We start from the raw sequence: 21,150 nt of genomic DNA on the forward strand, positions 1-21,150 counted from the left end.
TTTGGCAAACAACTTTCTCAACTTGGATGTTCCTAATAGCTTCTGCTACATTTAAATCAAAAGTGCTGGCAGTTTCTAATAAACAATACTGACAACTTGGTCATGCTGCTGCTTGAAGTCAGTTTATTAAATTTTACTGCAGCCACTGGTCAAATGGTCCATTATCTCATCCTTTTCTCTAAAAGGCAACAAATGCTGGTGTTGCATGCTGCATTTTCACTTTCATAAAATCAGTTCTTGAGCTGCTTAAATAAGACTGCATTTAGTTCCTTTAACATCCTTGATCTTAATCCGCTTTGTATGGGGATTTTACCAACTTTCACTTCTATATCTGTTAAATATTGACCATGCATTGGCTTGTTCTCCCAATTTGCAAATTGGTTTTCAGTTGTTGTTTTTCTTTGGTCTTTGGTTTCTTTGTGATTTTCAAGAGCTGTCCTTAATTTACATCCTTCACCAAGGTTTGTTGCCTTTTTTAATTCAAGCCATGTTTTTCTTTCTTTACAGTTTGTTTCACCTGTAGAGGTTCTTTGTCCCCCTTCGATTACTGGAAGATTCAGCCAATCAATATAGCTCTTTTGGTGTATTATTATTATTATGGTGATTTGTCACACAGTAAGCCAGCTGTTTATTATTATGGTTTGTGGCACAGTGAGCCAGATGTTTAGACTGCATTCAGCATTTTATCCATATATCCAGTACTTTTCAAGGACCTGGAACAGGCAGATGTTATTGGTTGATGCTATTAAAAATATCATTGTGGGATGTATGCCATTTCAAGTAATTGACTGAGGGTGATTTTGTCAATGTTATTCAAGTGATGCTCCAGATGTTTTGGAATTACCCCTAAGGCTCCTTTTACTCTTGGTACTATCTTTGCTTTCTTTCACTACAATTGTACCGTTTGCAAGTCTTGGTATTCTGTGATTTTTCTCCAGTTCTTTTTCTTCTATTCTACTGTATTCAAGTAATTGCCACATCTGCTATCCACTTTTTTTGCTTTTTTCCCCTCAACAATTGTTACTGGATGTATATACAGACAATGTTGAATAGGAATTCTATTTCAGGTAATATTTTCCTATATATCCATATAAGGATCATCCATATAAATGAGGGCGGATAGCCTAGTACCATGATGGTGAATCTATGGCACGTGTGTCAGAGGTGGCATGCAGAGCCCTCTTTGCGGGCATGCGAGCCATCGCCCCAGCTCAGCTCTGCACACCTCCTACCAGCCAGCTGGTTTTGGGGTCTCTACCGTGCATGTGCAGGGCATGCGGGGGCATGTGGAAATTGCACTTGCATGTGTGGGGGTGGGGCTCACATGCGGGGGGTTACGCACGCATGCACGGAGCAAAGTGCATATGGGGGTCATGCGCACATTGCATTATGGCTGTGCGCATGTGTGCTTTCGGCACTGAGTGCCGAAAAGGTTAGCCATCACTGACCTAGTAGATTTTTTCTTTTTATGTTTGATAGCCATGGCCTGATTGTTTAGTATTGTTGATGTATCTGTGGAGTAAAAAACAGTAGTGGTGATCATATTTCTCTTCTAGTATCCTCTCCCATTCTATTATCATTAACCAGTAACCAGCAACTATGTATTCCATTATGCCAGTGGTTTTGTTCAAAGCTTTTGTTATTTCTAGGCATTTGGTTATCCAGTCATGTGGCAGGGAGTAAAATGTTGTTGTTGTTTTTTTTGTAAGTATTCCAAGCTATATTCAAATGTGTTTCTCTTCTCTTGCAGTTTTCCAAATCATCTTGTCAGATAGGAGCTGATTGTTTGTTTCTCTGCTGAGCAGAAGTTTCCTTTCTGCTCAGATGGAAAGAGGTTGTTTTCAACTAGATACTGTTGAATGCACCAGCTATCATACCAGTTAGCAATTTTAATGAGTATCATAATTATTTCAATATCATATCACTTATTACAGAATGATTATTTTTGTTTTAAAAACGTTTTAGCCTATATTTTAGAGAAAGACAATTTTTCAGTAAATTCAATTGCTATTGCTTTTTATATCTTTTTATGGCCACCTATAATCAGGAAAACAGAAGGTCAACATATAAGCCTTCTTCACTGAGGAAAAGAGTGGCAGAACCCTTTAAAAGGCACTGGAAATAATGGTAAAATGCTCTAAGTAAGTTAACATTATTTTTAAGGATTAAACTTCCTACCTAAGAAACACAATCAAACGATAAGTTTTTTCATCAGGTAATTTTTTTTCTTTATAGAAAAAAGGTGATTCTCAGAAGTGTGGATAGATAGAAAAACAGATTTTAGGGATTATATACCTCCTCACTCCATTATAATTTTATTAGCTCCAACTCAACAAGTGCTGTAATAAGAGGGCAGAATAATGGAGAGAATAGAACCTACTTGCAGAAAGGTATGTTTGAGAAACGTATTTAAGAGCCTACCTTCAGTGTGACAAGACAGAAAGTGGGAGAAAGGAACAAAATAAAAGCAAGAAATAATTGTATGCCTTATCCTTTGCTGCCCAAAGACTACCTATGGACTACTTTACTTAATAAAGGAGACTTAGTTATGAAACTAAGTCCACAACAGTCCACAACAGAAATGAAATTGGCTGGTTCTCCTGAACTGGTAGTAAAAAATGCTACCTGTTCGGGTGAACTGGTGTTTCCGCTGATGAGCTGGGTGCCAATAAGCTGTGATACACAATTTATATTAGCTAGAATTGTTGGATTTCTTGCTTTCTAGCTAATCTAAGTCATGTGGAACAGCAGATTTCCCCCACCCTCGCTGTTCTACTTATCTTTGCAGACTCGGAAGGCTTCAAAATGTTCCTTTTTTAGCACTGGACCAGCGCACCTCAGGCGCGCATGCATGTGAAGTGGGCACGCATGCACAAAGCACACATTTGGTAACAGACTCTAGGAACCAGTAGCAGACTCAGAGGATTTCACCACTGGTCCACAGCATGCTGGGAGTATGCTGGGAGTATCACATGTGAGGAAATGAAATAGTTGAGAGCAGGAGTGTCAAATTCACATCGTCATGGCGGCATCACATGATGAATCAGGACTTTTTTTCTCCTTTGCTAAACCGGGTGTGGGCATGGCCAGCCCGTGATGCATCAAGTCCTTGGGCTGGGAGTTTGACAGCCTGGTTTAGAGGATAGAATGAGAGAAACAGATTGGAGCTCTAACTCGAAAGAGTGAGGTTGAAAGACAAGTGGTGTGAGGATATTTGCAAGAGGCTGGCAAGAGAGAATCAATAGTACACTTTGGGTCTATATATTGTATCTCTTTAGAAGATTGATAATAGTTTTGTGGAAAGTCATTACTGTGTTTCTATATTACTGTTCATATGCCTATACATTATTCCCTAATGACAAGTCAAAGTTATAAAATGTTTACAATTAAAGAAGGGATATTCTGTTGTCATACTGAATGCCTAGGAGGGAAATAAAGTGGTCTCTGCTGATCAAATGTTTTATAATAGGCATGAGAAGAATCTTCCTGCTTGGGAGATTCTTTTGGGGAATCAACTCTCATACTCAGAACTAGTTTTTTTTAATACAGCAGAATATAATTAAATAATCAAGCAGACACTGATTTATTGAATAATCTTTTTAAGAAGCTAAATTTCTTCTAAAATGCTTAGAAACTCGACAGAACAGCAAAATATCCTCTTTTTCAGAACCTAAACCAACAAAAGCAGTGATCTTGGGAATTTTTGCAAATGCAGGAAGAGGCAATACTGGTTGAAAAAAATGACACAGTATATGGCCATGCCAGAATAAACAAATAAATTCTCTTCTGGTAGCAGATCAAATATCTTCCTATTCACTGCCTACCTCCCAAGATGTTAAATCTTGCTAATAGTTTGAATGACAGCTTAGCATTTACCATTTGTCAAAAAAATATTAATTTTAATCAACTATCCAAAACCTATTTGTACATTAACATGGTCTTTATTTTCAAAATATTCTACAGATTGTTCATAATATCCTGTTGAATATTCTTCCCATCTTTTCCCCAAAAGGTTCAGATCACCTTGAAAATTTTGAGGATAAAGTAAGAGCAGAAGAGAAAAAAAATCACATAGGCTTCAGTCTGTACTATTTAGAAGTTTCAGTTAAAAAGGAAATATTTGAATGAAAATATAATTAGTAGCCCACGTTTCTTGTAAATAATGAAGCCAATGCTAATAACTAGTTAACAAAATATGCATTACTTACCTGGCCTATTACATAATGATGCCTTTATAATGATATGCATTTATATCATTCTACCTGGATTTAAATAGACAATAACACTATAATTTCTTTTTATATATGATGCAAACGATCTCTGAATTAAATTGCTGTCTTAAGTTCCATTATATGGAAGTGAAGTTTTCTCACGACATAAAGTGAAGAGAGTATACTGTTTTGTGGATATTATTACATGTTTATTTGCTCAAATATAAGAGGGAGGGAGGAAGGAAGGAAGGAAGGAGTCTGAATGATGAGAGAAATGATTGTCAGAATGAAGAGAGAGAAATACAAGAAGAGACAACAGGTAGCTAGAAGGGGCGAAAGTCAAATATGAAATAAAATAGGAGGTAAAAAAAAAACATATGGCAGTCTTCCCATTTGGGTTTGACAGATTTCTGCACTGTGCCAGTACTTTATCTCAAAAGAATACTGTGGAGCTGAAAACTGTAGAACAATTTCTCCCTAAGGAAAGATTATACTTGGGATTTTTTTTTATTGAAGTCAAGTAAGAAATAAGGTTTATAGAATCTTAAAACCTTAGTAGATACTGAGAATTTCTCCTTTCTTAGAATTCAGAATTATCATTTCAAACCAACTGCAAAAAGAATGAGGTGTTCCTTTTTTATAATTCTCTTTATTAAACTAAATTTCAGATACAGTGATGGCCATATCTAAACACATATGTTTAGATGGCTTTGAAAGATCCTAGAAAAAATTATGAAAGATTGGGTTACCTTTTGAATAATAGGCAACATACCTTTTGAATCAAAACACCATACCAAAAAAATCTAACTGCTATAAAGTAATAATAGTTTAGTAAGAGAATATTGCTCTGTCACTGACCTGTGAACTTTCTAAATGTTTCTAGCTGGCCATTAAATATTATAAATTGCTGGATTGGATGCATTTTTTTGGTATGATCAAGAAATATTATGCTTTTAAATGACATACATTTTTAAAAATATTATTTCCAAGATTAAAATACAGGATCAAGGGAAAAAAATACAATACAAAAATAGAAACAAGGAAAGAGAAAAAAAGTGTATTAAAAAATTAAGTATGCACACAAAATGTCAGCGCTGATTGAACAAAGGTAAGTGTATTTAGTGACAACAATTGTTTCCCCTCTTACAAAACAGGTCAACAATCTATAAACTGCAAAATTGCTACGTAACATTTAAAAATATCACAATTATAAAAATCTATTAACAATCAACCAATTTGACTACTATCTATTTAAAAAAATTAATAGGTAATTTCAACCAGAAAAACAAACTCTCAAAGCCCTCTGTTAACAATTTATTATTGTACAGTATTTAACTTGCAGAAAGTCCATAGCCGCTTCTATTCTTTATAAGACTCTATAAGACTGTTACAATTGTTGTTTTGATCCATCTAGTATCACATACCATCCCAGATATAAGAATTATTATTAATTCTTAATAATACAAATAACTCCCAGTTTATCATCTTAGCTTTAAAATTACAAGTGGAATCTTTCTAAACAACTGCTTCTCACATTCCCAAAAAAGGATATTAAAAATATCTTCATAATACTTGTTCAACAAATCTTTCCACAAATTGGGAAATATCTTGATAGCTGTCCTGTAATTGCACATGATGTTTCCATTCTGCAATCTCTATCAGCTTTTCTGAGAAGGTCAAGTTCATTAATATCCTCTTCAGCCTCCTTTAACAAATGTCCATTTTTCAAACAAAATTCCTTCTTCAAATCTGTTGACAGAAGATTATCTTCTAGTCCATTTAATTGCATAGCTGATTTAGTTATTTAGCTACTGTTGCTGTGTCTGGATGTCTTCTTTAGGTAGTTTTACAATTATTACAAATTAATCAAACCTTTATCCAATTTTTCATTTAAAACTTGCAAACTTTTTTTCCCCAAAAGTTTCTAAGAAGGTTTTAACTTTAAAATTACCTAAATCCCATCTCTCTTTTATATCTTTTTTTGGGCATTGTATTAATGGATATATAATATAATATTCAAACATCTTAAATTATTGTTATTTTGCTCTCATAGTAAAGTTTTTATGGAGAAATTCCCTTTGGGGGACCAAAAAAAAAAAAAAAAAGCCACAAAGAAACAGAGGTAAAAAGTCTCACAACAGAGAAGATGGACGGAAAAAATGAACCAACTGTTATTTTAGGAAAACTAGTAAAATACAAAATTCTTAAAATAAAAACCCAGCATAAATCAGATTGAGTCACTTTCACTACAAAAGAAAAAAAAAGGATCCTCTAGACTTCTTTGAAGCAAAAGAAAAATTATTTTAAAGCTCCAAAATAAAATAATAAAAGTTTACAATTCTAAAAACCAAATGGGTATAAAGCATATTAGCATCTAGTCAGGCTATCAAAAATTAGACTTCAAAAGTGTTATTAAAAACAGAAGGCCTTCTAAAAATACAAGCAGCTGTAGGAAAAAATGGAGACCTGACCACTCCAGGCACTCTTACTGGGAATTGAAATCTTTCAGACATCTTTCCCCAGGCAAGTGTATGATCATTCAAAAGTTGTTGTGAATCATTTCTAGTTACTCTCATTCAAATCTGGGGAACATGTCTCCAAAGAACTGGCTTTGGCAGCAAAATCAGGAGTTTGTCAACAGGGGGTGGGGGGTGGGGAGATTCCCTACCATTCAGTGCACCATTTTCTGGAGACTCCAAATATAGCAAGATAGCATTTCTTGACAGATTAACAAGTATTATCAGATTTGTTTACTTCTAAGACCAAACAGCCACATCTTTTCTTCTTGTTTCACTTCTCACTTTGTAGAAATCAAAGCAAACATTTTTCCTCTTACTCTGCCATTTATGATAGGGTTCCAAGCTGCATACAGCCTCCAAAAATCATACCTGTTGCCCAATCTTTTTTTTTTTTTTTTTTTTTTTTCCAAAAAGTTTTTATTGGTCAAAAAAGGTTTATACAAATACATATCAGGTATGGTAAATTTTCATTTTTCTTATACAAGATAAGAATTTTACTCAAAATTTTAAACACATACAACAGCCATATGGCAAGCAGGTGATACGAAGTAGCTAAGTTTATCAATCTTACATACGCAATAAAGAAGGGTCAAGAATAATCAGAATATCATACAAAGGAGAATAAGGTAAACCAACACAATACCAAATATCATTGTCACTTCCTAGTTAAGTCTTCTTGGTCCACTTCTTCCAGATTTTGAAACCTAAGGAAATAAGACATTTTATCCATCTGTAGTCCAAGCACAGCATTGCCTGTCGTCTCCTCTCTTTTCTGCACTGCCCGCATCTCTCCCTCCAGACCTTCCACTTTCTGCTTGTTTTCTGCTGAGACTTGTTGAGTGTCCTTTAAATCCTTTTGGATAGTCACAATTTCTGCTCTTATTTCATCCAGTTTCTTGTCCATATTGGATAACTTTTCCAAAATTCTCTCCATTTCTCCAGCAGTTGGTCTCTGACCTTTTGCCATTTAAAAAAATTTTTTAAAATCCTCAGGCAAGCACAGTATCCTTGTAATTTCCTCCGGATCCACCAGGGGGCACTCACAGGAGCAACGAGTCCAGAGTACAGTTAGTCAACCAGGAAGTCAAGGGAAGTGATGTCATCAAGATTCTCATAGTGAAGGCGGAAGCTGGACGCCACCATTGTTCCCCAGAGGAGGGGGCCTCAAACCTCCCTCCTAAATTTCTCCATCACCTCTTCTCTCCAGAGCTCCACAAACCGTAATCTTGTTATTTTAAGTTCTCCTCTCTCCAAAGTGATTCGTGCTCCTTCCAGTCGCAGGGAGAGAAACCCCCGCACTCCGGAGCACTCCACCACATTTGCCGATATCTCCTTCCTTCTCCCTTCCTCAATTCTTCTCCGCTCCTGTTCGCCACCAGGCTGCTGCAATTATAAATCCAAAGCCCGGTGTCACGGGCACAGCGCCCAGGCGACGACCAAAGTAATGGCGCGGCCTGAGGCCTCGAACCCCTCCGAGCCTAGGACGCGCCAGCATCGGGTCCCCCCAGTCCTGTATGTCGGCTGGGGGACCCCTGGCGAGCCGTCCGTGCGGCAGGTGTCCTTTTCGGAACACCTGGCCCCTGAGGGCCTCGGAGGCGGCCGGATTCGGACACTGGAGGCAGGAGAGGCACCTCCAGATGTCCGTTGCCGCCGGATACCGGAAGTCGTCTCCACCTGTTGCCCAATCTTCTCAAAAATTGCCACAAAATTTTCTTACTTTTTTTTAATTGCACAGCAAAAGGGAAGATTTTTGAATAGACAAGGAGTGACCACAATACCTGTATTCAACTAAAATCGTAAGCGACCTACAGTTATTAACTAAGTTGCATGGCTGTGGTAACAGAATAAACAAACAAACAAACTTTTTAATTCAGTACAAAATTGCTATATTGCTAGTTTTATTCACATTTTTTTTCACCATGTCTCCTGACCCATGATTTTGAAAGAAATGTAATTCTTTGCCTGAACAAATTAATCTGCATTTCTGATTTACAGAATCAACTCTGAATCATTGCATACAAGTGGATGTAAACACATACATTTTTATGGCTCTAAATAGCATGAAAAACCAAACAATAGCAGTCTTTAGATGGCACTCATATTAGAACACTTGTTGATATAGCAAGTGTACTCTTCCTAACTCTTAACTGCATTATACACTGTCTCTTCATATTAATGACAAGTGCAGACATACGTACAGCATAAATCATCCTCTCACACAACAGCTTCCCTAGTAATCTAAACATAAATATAGACTTCCCGGCACATCAAGGACTTAATTTTAATAAGTGGTGTTTACTTAATGGCCACAAATGCAGCTTTTTGAATGATTGGCAGTTTAAATATGTGAGTGCTGCCAGCTGTTATCATCAATTTGGGAATGGAGGCTAACAACCCAACACTGAAGAGCTGGCACATTAAATAGAATAGCACATATAATGCAAATTTATTTCTAAATGAGTCAGCAGACCTATTTGGTCAATGCAGTATTCTTCTTTCAATTGGATTTTTTTATGTCTTTCTAAACTGATAGTGTATTCTACTTTCTAAACAAGGTGTATTAAGCTTTTAACAAATATAAACTCCATAAACCAAAATTTTCTCACCTTTCTCTCTTATTTTTAGAAAACTTATAAAATGACTCAGTGCATTCTAAATTTGTACAATCATATCTGTAGACCACTACTACTTACCTAAAACTTTTTTAGAATTAAGGTAAGTAACACATGTATTGCACATGTGAGCATCATTTCATCCTGTCCCTACCTTTTCTATTCCCAAAATATTAAACAATAGTTTTAAAAAACTAAATAAAACACAATTTAAATTGTAATTGATTACATGGTCAAAATATCTCAAGGTTTGGAGTTTCCATCTGAAGACAAGAGTGTGTCAGTATGAAATTTGTAAATACACCTCAAATTGTCTCCTGCCCATTCTAGAGTGCAAATTGAAAACAACTATTTCAAATAAAATCTTATGTATCTTTTTTCTGTCCTCCCTGCCCATTAATCTATCCACAGGTATCACATTTATCTCATTCTCTTCACTGACTTTTTGGAACATTTTCTAGTCTTACTGCACCAACAATAGTCAAAAGATCCTAAACATTGTTAACTACTATAAAAGCAAACTAGGTTCCAAGAAGTAATACTTGAGTTGAATTTCAGTTTTCATATTCTCAATCAAGAAATACTAGCTTTGGATAACATATTTAATACAGAGAAAGTTGTTGATCATTAGAGCTTTGCAGTTTGCACTGCCTTGAATTCAAACATGAAAGATGTTTTAGAGCACAGAGGAGCATATATGCCCCGCTAGCAGCTTCTTAAACTGATCATGTATTTTCCCAGATCATAATACAGCTGCAGAAAGAAGCAATTGACTGAAGGAATTGAAAGAGTTGAATTCATACGCTATATGAGCAGCCCCACATGCTCTAAAGCAGGTGAAGTCTTTGCTTTTGAATCTGCAAAGACTTTACAGTCTGATTATTCTTTCTGTCTGTAATATAAAAATATCATTCATTACATTTTTAAAAAACTTGCCCCATCTATGACTGAAACTTGCCCCATCTATGAGCTGAAATCTGAAATAAGTAAAAGCCACAGTAGTGCATGTGTGTGTGTGTGTGTGTATGCATAAATATCAATAAAAGTAAATAAACATTGTTTATTTTTCAGCTTATTTAAGAAATTTGTAAACAGAAATATAATAGTTAGTGAGAATGGACCCTCTGGATTGTCTGTATAAGTCTAAAAATAGTAAAGACATAAATATGTATTAGGAAGAATAGATAAATTATAAAGTCGCATTTTAAAGTAAAGAAAATACATTCTTCTAGTTGCAATAAACATGTTTTAGGATTTAACCAAAGGGGTGAAACAGCTGTTTCCACTTTCCTACCATTCAAAATCATCAATAGATTTTTTGGAGGGTTTCCTTCCCAATAAATAGGCATCATTTCAATACCATCTTACCTCTGATCTTAATTTATATTTTGTACTAGAACAACAGATCTGGGGGATGGGGTTAAACATGTTATCAGTTTAGATTGGTTACATTTTCACAAGTGATTCAAATCCGACCCCTTTCAAATTCCATTGAACCTTGTTTGATGCCAATTTAGTTTTTAACTTTAGTTGATCAGATTGCGTACAGGCTGGAATAAATCTTTATGCCGCAATCTTATTATATGACAATTGATCATTCAGAACTATTAGCTAAAACAATTTCATAATCATTAATTGTAAGTGAAACATTAAGCCCTGTTTCCAAAACCAGAATAAATTTAAAACTTTTTGCCTCTTTCAAGAAAGCCTATAAAGAAATTGGGAAGCAAATAATTATAGGAAAAGAATGTCATAGTTTGACATTAGTAGTAGAAAATGCCCTAGTTTTTTTTGGAGATCAATTATATTCAGGAAATATAATAGATTTGAAAATAAATGGCAGATCTTAAATTTTAGGCACATTAGTAAGAAAGTGAGTATTGGTCTAGATATCAAAGCACAGAATACCAGAAGGCAAAATATAACTAGTTCAGATTGTGTTATATTAAAAATGAAATGAAGTTTAAACCATTACATAATAATGTTATATTAAAAACATAAGCAAAATAATAAAATAAGTCAAAAGTTTTCATCAGACAACAGAAATCTAGCATACTGAGACTGGATATGCTGTTAAAATATCAGTGTAGACCACATTCAATTATGACTGTCCCACATAGCAATTATAGACTAGAATTAGAATCTCCACAGTTATGCTTCTTTGTTGTGATAAGGGGAGTTTTTCTACAGTAAGTATTCTCATGGATTTGACTTTCAGCAGGTATGAAGAAAATATTTTTAATCTCACTTTATTAAAGGCTATGGTGTAGTTAAAGTGTATTTTCTAATATTATTGAAAGACATAATTACAGTTAATGCCTGAACTCCGTGATGACTATTAGCTATTAGGTATATATCTGTTATGGTTCACCAGCAGCCTGTGGACCTGGCAACAAAGTCAGACAGTGAGGAGCCTGGGAAGAACATGGGCCAGTCCTGGAATCTGGGGAAGGCCCAGACAAGGGCTCTGCATCGGAAGCAGAGATGGGGCCAGGGCCATCTGGGAGTGATGCACAAACTCCAGAGCCCCCAGTCAGACAACAGAGAGGCAGAGGAACAGGAGGAGCCTGTTCCTAGTGCATGCATGCACAGAGCTGCCAGAAGGCAAGAGCAGCTAAAGCAAAAGGGACAACTTGGGAGTAAGGCCAGGAGATGATTGGCCCCTCCCATTAGACTTAAAAGAGAAACAAAGTCACTTGGGCCTTTTGCAGGAAAGCAACATTGCTAACTCTGTTTCCAGTTGGCATCTCTTGTTTGTTTCTGAACTCCATGGGGCTTTGCAAGTAAGCGTTTGGCAGGGTGTCAAAGAAGATAAAGATGGTGATTATATGTAAGGGCTTTTTCTGAAGAACTTTTTTTTGTAACTAATTGGGACTCAGCTGGGAATGAACATAATTCTCAGTTGTTACAATAAAATAGGTTTTTTTGAGACTAATTGTGTATTGTAATGATTCAGTAAGCCTAGGTCACAAGAATATATGTGGACATTTTTTTGGTCTTCTTTGTGTTTAATCTTAGACCCATTTTTTTTTACTGTATTCCTTAACTTTCTTTACTAGATTCTGTAGTTCATTTGTATTTTCATCTAGCAGTATTATCAGACTCACTCAGGTTGCTGATATTTCTTCCTTGAATTTCAAAGCCAGACTTCCTCACTATTAAGCATGTTTATTGAATAAAAGAGTGGGCATGTTAGCTCTACAATTAAAGATGCTGAGCTTGTCAGCTGGAAAGCTGACAGTCCAGGTTCAAGACCTGAGCACTGCATGACTAGGTGACTTCCTGTTACTTGCTCCATCACCTGTCACCCTGCATTTCAAAAGCATGCAAATGTGAGTACGTAAAAAGGTACAGCTTCAGTGGGAAAATAATAATGTTCGGTGCACCTTGTCATATAGTCATCCTGGCCACATGACACAACATTACTGGCTCCCTTAGTTAAGAAACAGAGATGAGCACTGCCTCTTGATTTGAACTTGTCCAGATAGGAGAAACCTTTATCTTTTTATTGAATAAAGGTGATATAGTCTTTTATCACTCCTTTAATGACCTGGAGTCCATCTGTTTTACCATGTTCTGCCCAGATTGTGGTCTTTTGTCATCTGTATAAGTTTTGCATGAGAACAAGAAGATGCTCTAGAATTTGGCTTCTTTTGAATTGTTTATATTTCCCAATCATAATCAGTATACTTTGTTCCTTGGTCCTTTCTAAAACCTGCTTGAGTTTTCTTTCCATTCTAAAGCTCTAGTCTATTTTGCTAATATATGAAATTAAGGATCTGTGCAATAGTTTGCATTGTGTTAAAACTGCTTTCTTTAGTATCATTATATAGAGACTCTTAAAAAACTCTAGATGTATTAGCATCTAATACTCTAGATGTATTAGCATGGTTTGATCAGAACTTTACCGATCTTTACTGATTATGTAACAGTAACAGTAACGGGGGGGGGGCTTGGAAGGTATCGTGGAGGTTATCTAGTCCAACCCCCTGCTCATGCAGGAGACCTGTACTAGGGATTCAAACCACCAAACTGCCGACATTTCTGATCGACAAGCTCAGTGCTTTCTTTATTTGTGCAACCATTAAAAGCTACTATAAAAGAACACATAGCTTTTAACCTTGAATGTTTAAGCCAATTTTATATTCCATTTATATTTCCTTTAAAAGGCTTAATATTTACTTATTTTAAGTAGTAACCCAAAAGCTGATTTCTCTTAGTTTTTTTTTCTTTTCTCAGGAATTCTCAGGAAATATAACACATCTCTTTTGTAAATCCCAGATAAGAAAGTTGTCCAAGTCACTCTTCCAAGTTGACATCCAAGTCATTTTTCTGATTTATTACAAGTAGTCCTTGCTTAATGACCATTCATTTAGCAACCATTTACAATTGTGGTGGTGAATGAAGGGACATACAATCAGCACATCAACTTGCAGTTGTTGTGTCCTGCAGTAACATGATCAAGATCTGGATACTTGTCAATCCATTTGCATTTATGCTGGGTTATCAAGTGCCCTGCAATCATGTGATTGTCATTTGCAATCACATGATGGATTCCCCAACTGAGAAGATGGCAGGGAAGGTCACAAACTGCAACCACCTGGTTGGTTCCTGGAGGCTGGATGAAAAAGGTTGATACTGAAATAGAAACGTGGGTTTTGGCTTGGATTTTGGGACAAATATTTTTCAACCAGCCTCCTTGAAAGCAAAAGTACTGCTTGATGGAGAGAATCTGCCAAGTCTCTTTGGAAAGCAGCATTTTTGCTGCCAAAAATGCTGGATGAAAATTGATTTTTTTTTTTTTTACCCAGCTCCTTTGGAAACAAAAGCACTTTCTGGAAATACTCTGCCCCACACAGGGTGGAATCTCTCTGGCAAGTAGCTCTTTTGCTACTTGCCAGAGAGGCTAGCTAAAAAAAAGTCTATCCTAAGCAGAAATCCAAACCTGTATTTCAGGATGGTCCTTTTTCAGTCTGTCCCCAGGCATGCTTGGATTTTGGGATAGACCGTTTTCATCCAGGTGCCTTGAGAGCAAAAATGCTATTTGCAGGAGAGACTCTGTTTTACATTGTGTTCGTAATCCATAGTCTCTACTCAAAATCCCAAAATCTTCAACCAAAAACTGTCTACTATTGACCTCACCCCATTCCTAAGGGACTATAAGGGGGCGTGCATAAGAGCACAATAGTGCCTACCGTTCCTGTCCTATTGTTCCCTTCATTATATCAAATTAATATTATTGATGCATATTTTTTACTTATATATTTTCTTCAATACATGTTGTTTTATCTATGACAATTGTTTGTGTATACTGTTGTGACAAAATAAAAAATAAAATAAAAGTATAGTGTCCCTTTTATTTTGTTATTCTTTCAATAGAGCTATAATTTGTCATCTCATAAGTGAGGGAACATCTTTCAGACAATGAGTTAGATCTTTCAGTTTATGGAGATACATTTCCACACACACACACACACACACACCAGAAATATATACAATTGACAGTAACGCATGCTGGATTTACATACCGGTAAGTTATTAATACCACGTAGATTTTTTTGAGCAACGAATTATTTTTAGTGAAAATGACAATTTTAGCAGAGGGTTAATATATAAACTGAATGGAACAGATTCATTTTGAAGAAAAAAAGCAGAATTTGAGGAAAAAATTCTTAAAAGATCGGCCCGCCTCTATCTGTAGATTTAAAAAGTATATATAATTTCCACAGTTAAACCTTCTATGTCCCTAATTCTCCATTATAACTCTGTTCATATGTCGAGTACAATATTACATAGATATTTCTTCAGCTTGAAATTCTAGCTTAGAGCTAGATGGAAGCAAGACAAATTGATTGTCATAGAAAACTGCCAAGAGGCCCAGTGGGAATGACTTCCCCAAATTATTCGTATTAGCTTATAAGGGATATTCTATTGAGTTCAACACTGCTCCCCCCAACATCTTAACAAAGAAATTGGACACTTACAGCTATAAAATAATGGCTGTACTTATTTTGTGATAATTGCAATGGGTCTAGTTAAATGCAAATTCTGGAGGATAAGAACCTTTGGAACAGAAGCTTGAATTCGCTTTGTGTTATTCAAAATTAGAATATATCTCCAGATTTTAGATAATCAGATTTCTCCGATCTAAGAGCAAATGAGAAAGAAAAAATTGTACCACCAAATCATATTAATCACAATTGTTTATTTCTGTATTTACAGGCTGATTTACACTATATAGTATATTTACCATTATTTTTCTCAAGAAATCCCATATGTTAAAGCTCTTTGAATTTTTTATTGTTTATATAGTATAGAAATAATATATATAAACAAAAAAAAATACAATCAGGAAGGGAAAATATGTATTGTGTACTTTGATATAAATAATTCATAATATGGAATCCTCAAAGGAAGAGGACAGCTCTTTCTATAATTTGGCTGTTATTGATTCTTTCACCGAAAAAAGGTATATAAACTGTGGCAAAGCACATATGACTGATCAGCTGTACAAATATCTGTTACATTTCAAACTGTAACTGATTTCATAAGTTTTCTTATTTTTTATAGACATAATACCTTGGAGTATTAAACCTTGTTGAAGGGGTATTGAATATTTAATGAAATAATAATAATAAACTTTGAAACTGTGTATCAATCAATTTGACATCATTTATCAGTTAGTATATTACTTTAAACAGTAGAGTGCTTATAGTACTGAACATCTGGTTAATGTAATTAATATAACTGAAGCATCAAACACTACAAGGAGATGATCATTGGTAAAGAGCATTTTTTTACCCTCTTACTTGTGAACATACTTAGATCAAATATTTCTGCACAGATTTCCATATTTTATATTATTATTCCCTTGTCGTTGTTAGTTGCAAAGTCATGTCCGACCCATTGTGACCCCATGGACAACATTCCTCCAGGCCTTCCTATCCTCTGCCATCCTCTGGAGTCCATTTAACCTCATTCTGGCTGCTTCAGTGACTCCATCCAGCCACCTCATTCTCTGTCATCCCCTTCTTCTTTTGCCCTCAGTCGTCCCCAACATTAGGGTCTTCTCCAGTGAGTCCTTCCTTCTCATTAGGTGGCCAAAGTATTTGAGTTTCATCTTCAGGATTATTTCCTTACATGAATACATTTTAATAAATATATTAAAATGTTACTTCTCCTTTCTTTCAACCTTGTACTTTCCATAGCTAACATAATCCTACGTCATTACAATATTTCAATTACAATGACAGTTTTGAATTTTTAATTATTAGCAAGTAATCAAGATAGCCACAAATATCAACTAACGGAGCATAAATAAGAAAATATCTCAATTTATTTACTTCTATAATATTTGGATTAATAGCAAATAACTATTTTAAATTATTCCTTTCTGACTCCATTTAACCAGGCTGTGCTTACTTTTGTTCCCAGATATTGCTGAGCAGAGGTTCGATATACATTTGAAGAATTTTTTTGTTTCCACTTGGTTTATGGACCCTAACTTATCAGATGCACAGAAGAAAAAGCTTTTAAAAAACATCCCATCATATAAGATGTTTCAGTGCTCCTTTATATTTAAATATTTAAATCAATATGCTTTAGTTGTTTTTTGCTCTGAACAACATTTGAATTAAAATCAGTGCAAATGTTAGTACACTTCAGCCTATTAAGCATTATGTTTTAATGTAAGAACCTTTATAATGTGTGTGTTTAATGCAATTTAAAGACATGCATTTCTCTATCACTGAACATGTAGTGTTCAACTTTAACAATTTATCGATGTGAAACTGATTCCATGACATTTGGCTTTCAGGATAGGAAATTGAGCTTTCTAGATGCCATGTTTTTCGCATTCATCACTGAAATTAAATTCTGAACAGAATATAAATGTTGGAAACTATGCTGAATACAATATGAATCATATGATGATTGGATCATATGACGATAGTCCAACTGTGTTTGGATTATCCACCAGTTTTTAAACAGGCAGAATTGTACGCTGTCATTAAAAACTAATTCCCTTATTTGTAACTGCTTTCTGTCACAGTATTAAGATTAATGGCTTCTGCTGTCCTTACTAGTTTAAAAAAAATAATGTGGAATGAGGTGGAATTGGAGTGGGCTTGGAGGCTTGAAATAGTATGTTTAAACAAATATCAAACTGGTCAACCAACCAGCTGTAGCAACCTTTAGTTATTTATTGAAACAGTTAACTAACTGATTTTAGTAACCTTCAGCTTTTATCAGTTAGCTTTGAATTCAGTTCCATTCTGAAAAAACCACAATAGTGCTTAATTCATACCCCAATAGGCTATTAGGTTCTAAGTGCGAAGGAGAGGCACAAAAAGAAGCTAAAGAGAGGTTTTAGTAAGTACTTCATGCCCAGCTTTCGAAACAAGCTCATAGATGACTATAGACCTGGAATATATAAAATCACACCACCCTAGTTCAAAACAATTTAAAAAAGGTATTACAACACAATTTGCTTTCAAAAGATATAGGATAAAATACATATTGTACCATATTGTGACAAAAATGCAACACTTCAGCTGGCAGAGCCACACTCTTAATGCTTTGTTAAATCAATTTTATATTGTATAGAGCATAGAAATGGCAGGCTAATCTTGTTTTTAAACAAGGTCTAGCAAATAATATACCATGCAGAGGACCTCATTGCATTGGATCAGAAGGCTGTCAGCCGAGAATAGACTCTTAATCTTGTTGAAAGCAGCAGCTACCCCCTGGCCCCAGGTCCATTTGGCCTTTTGCTCAAGAGTTTGTGCAGCGGCTCGGCCACAGTCACCTTGTGACGGAGAAAGGTGCAATAGAAATTCAACAGACCCAGGAAAGCCTATAGTTCAGTCCAGTTATGGAGTGTGGGGGCCTCCTGGATAGCCCTGACCTTGCTCAGGGTGGGTGGATGCTGTCTCTGTCAATTCAATAGCCCAAGAATTCTATCTTGAGCACCTCATTCTGGCACTTGTCATTCTTTACACAGAGGCCAGCATTTCTAACCAGCTCCACAATTGTGCCTCGTCGTTGGTGGTAATTAAGATGTCATCAAAGTAGGGGACTACCCAGGGAATTTTATGTAAAAGCCATTCCATGACACTTTGAAATAGTCCCTGGGCCATACTAACTCTGAACTGGAGCCAGTGACATTTGAATGGCCCCCTGTGCATAACAGTGGTCTGAGCCTCTGCAGTAGCACCATTTACCAGCAGCTTCTGATACCCCTGTGTGAGGTCGAATTTAGCAAATACTTTTCCGGGCCCCAGGGAGTGCAGCAAATGTTGTACAATGGGCACAGGGTAAGCACTTTGCTGGAGGGCTTTATACAAAGTGCACTTATAGTCCACACAGATTTGCACTGACCAGTCAGGTTTGATTGGCATTATGATCAGGGTTTCTCATTTTGCATTGTCGACTGGATCCCCTGGCTGATAAGCTTATCCAGCTCCCTGTCTATCTTTGGTTTGAGGGTGAAGGGAACCCTATGGGCCTTCATTCGAATTGGCGCTATCTGAAGGTTTAAATAAAAGATATTGGGGTGCCCACATACTTGCCCAGGTCTGCGCTGAATATGTCCTGGATTCAGGCAGCAGGTTGTCTGCTCCACCACTGGCGAGGGAGTTGATGCCCGATATTCCCATGCTGAGGGCCTTGAACTAATCTAAGCCTAGCAGGCTTGGCAGGTTCCCATTGACAACCGTTAGAGACAGCTCTCTATCAAACTTGCTGAATTGTACTTGGAATTTACTGGAACCTACAACGGGAATCCGATTCCCTTGATAGTCACACATTTTCAGCTGTTAGTGTCTTAGCTGTCTTCTCCAGAGTTGTGGAATGGCCCTCTTGAGTGCTGCCAGGAGATGGTGGTCACTGATAATCCTGTGCCAATCTTCATCTTGCATAGTGACCCCCTCAATGCAGATCATTATCTGTAATTTCTTGTTGTAGCGGGTGCTGGTGCTGGCTTCACGTTTGATATGTCTCTGGCAGTCCAGAATGGTAGTTTCTCCATTTAGGTCTCTCTGGGTCTCATCTGGGGGTTTTCAGGATTTTGGTCTGACTACTAGATTGTTTCGACTGTTGACACATGGGTTGGCTTTCCCTGCAAACCTGTGCTAGGTGCCCCTATGAGTTGATCTAAGAGAGTGTCATCTAGATTTCTGAACTCACAGTGTGTGGCCACCTTCTATAACACTATGTTGTACTGGCTGATCAATTCCCCATCCTTCTGGTTCCGTTGGTGGAAATCATGGTGCCACACCACCTTTAATGGTGCCAGGGCATAGTATGTTTTCAGCATATTCTGCAGCACTTGCCAGGGTACCGATTGTACTGGGGTTGGCTCTGATAGAGATTTGGCCATGAGGAAAACGTTGTGCCCACAATGGCTGAGGAAGAGGGCTCTTTTTTGGTTTTTGGACAGTCCGAGGAGATTGTTTGCTCCATGAAGTATTCGAACTGGGTCATATAGGAGCCCCAGTGCTCCCGGCCTGGATCAAATGGCATTGGTAGGGTGAACAGAAACATCATTGCTGATTCCCACATTTTGAATGTGGTGCGCAAGATGGCCGCCACTCCGATGTCTGTTTCCGCCTGGCTGGATATAGTCGTCAGCTCTTTTTGTGTGTCCATCTGTCTACTTTGATCCCATCCTTGTCGCCAGTGTTAAATTGGGTGAATGAAAAGATGGAAGCCAGGCTCAAACAACTGTTCTTTATTCTAGCTCTGAAACATCCAGCAAACCGTGCCTGACAGCTTGCCCTTATATAGGGAGCTGTCAGGCATCTTAACCAATCAGGTTCAAATATTTTTCCCATTTGTTCAGAGGACCTGAGTGAAACCGATTGCTTCACTGTTAGTATCTAACAATAGTGGTTAACAATATTGCCACAGACTATAAACTGTGTGACCTTCTTGCAGCAGCTAATTATGTTGTCAAATTCAAATTTTGCAGAGAGGTGGCGTTTACTGTCTTGATGCCTTCTCAGTTCTGTCTTTATATGCATTTGTACTTAGGTATTGGTTGTTATTTTTTTTTATAGCCTATAATTCAAATGAATTTTGGATGGCTTAAAAGTAAAGACTTCCTAGTCATGGCTGTCACCTGCTCTTTCAGCAGGAATCAAGAGTTCAGGAAGACCCTGGTTACACAGTTTCTAGACTGGAAGTGCCTCCCCATCCAAAAATAAAGCTACAAAGTTCCTAGAATTATAGGGACATAAAATCCCCACCCATTTGGTCTTACTATCATCCTACCTTATAGACCTGTGCAAAATCTGGTTAAACTAGAGCAGATACGCATAAATGATTGAAAACTATTGAAAATCAAAGAAACCTCAGATGGATTCGTTACCATCATTCTAAATTCACACAGATGTCATCCTGCAGTGGGATCAATATTCTGTCCAGGATTGAATCTTGATATATAAAAGTGGGTGGGTATAAAAGACACCCACCAGAGCCTCATGAAGATACCAGATAATTCTTATTAGCAAGAAAAGACATAAAGTAACTACATTATAGCTGATCTCACAAATTCAAAGTCTTTGTCTTCTTCCTAAGAACAAATAGCTCAGATTCTGCCTAGGTAACATAGCTAGGCCAGGCTTCAATAATCTTCATAGGATCTGGACAGCTAAATTCAATTAAGCAATTCAATATATGCAAAAATAGTCCATATATTAATATCACTGTCATAAATTTAGTTAGGAAAAACCAATTCTTTTGACTGGTTTCATAGCCTATGTACATATAATGTACATGTTTGTATGTACAGTATATGTGTGCATGTAC

This window comes from Ahaetulla prasina, chromosome 8 (assembly GCF_028640845.1).
Source record: "Ahaetulla prasina isolate Xishuangbanna chromosome 8, ASM2864084v1, whole genome shotgun sequence".
NCBI lineage: Eukaryota > Metazoa > Chordata > Lepidosauria > Squamata > Colubridae > Ahaetulla > Ahaetulla prasina.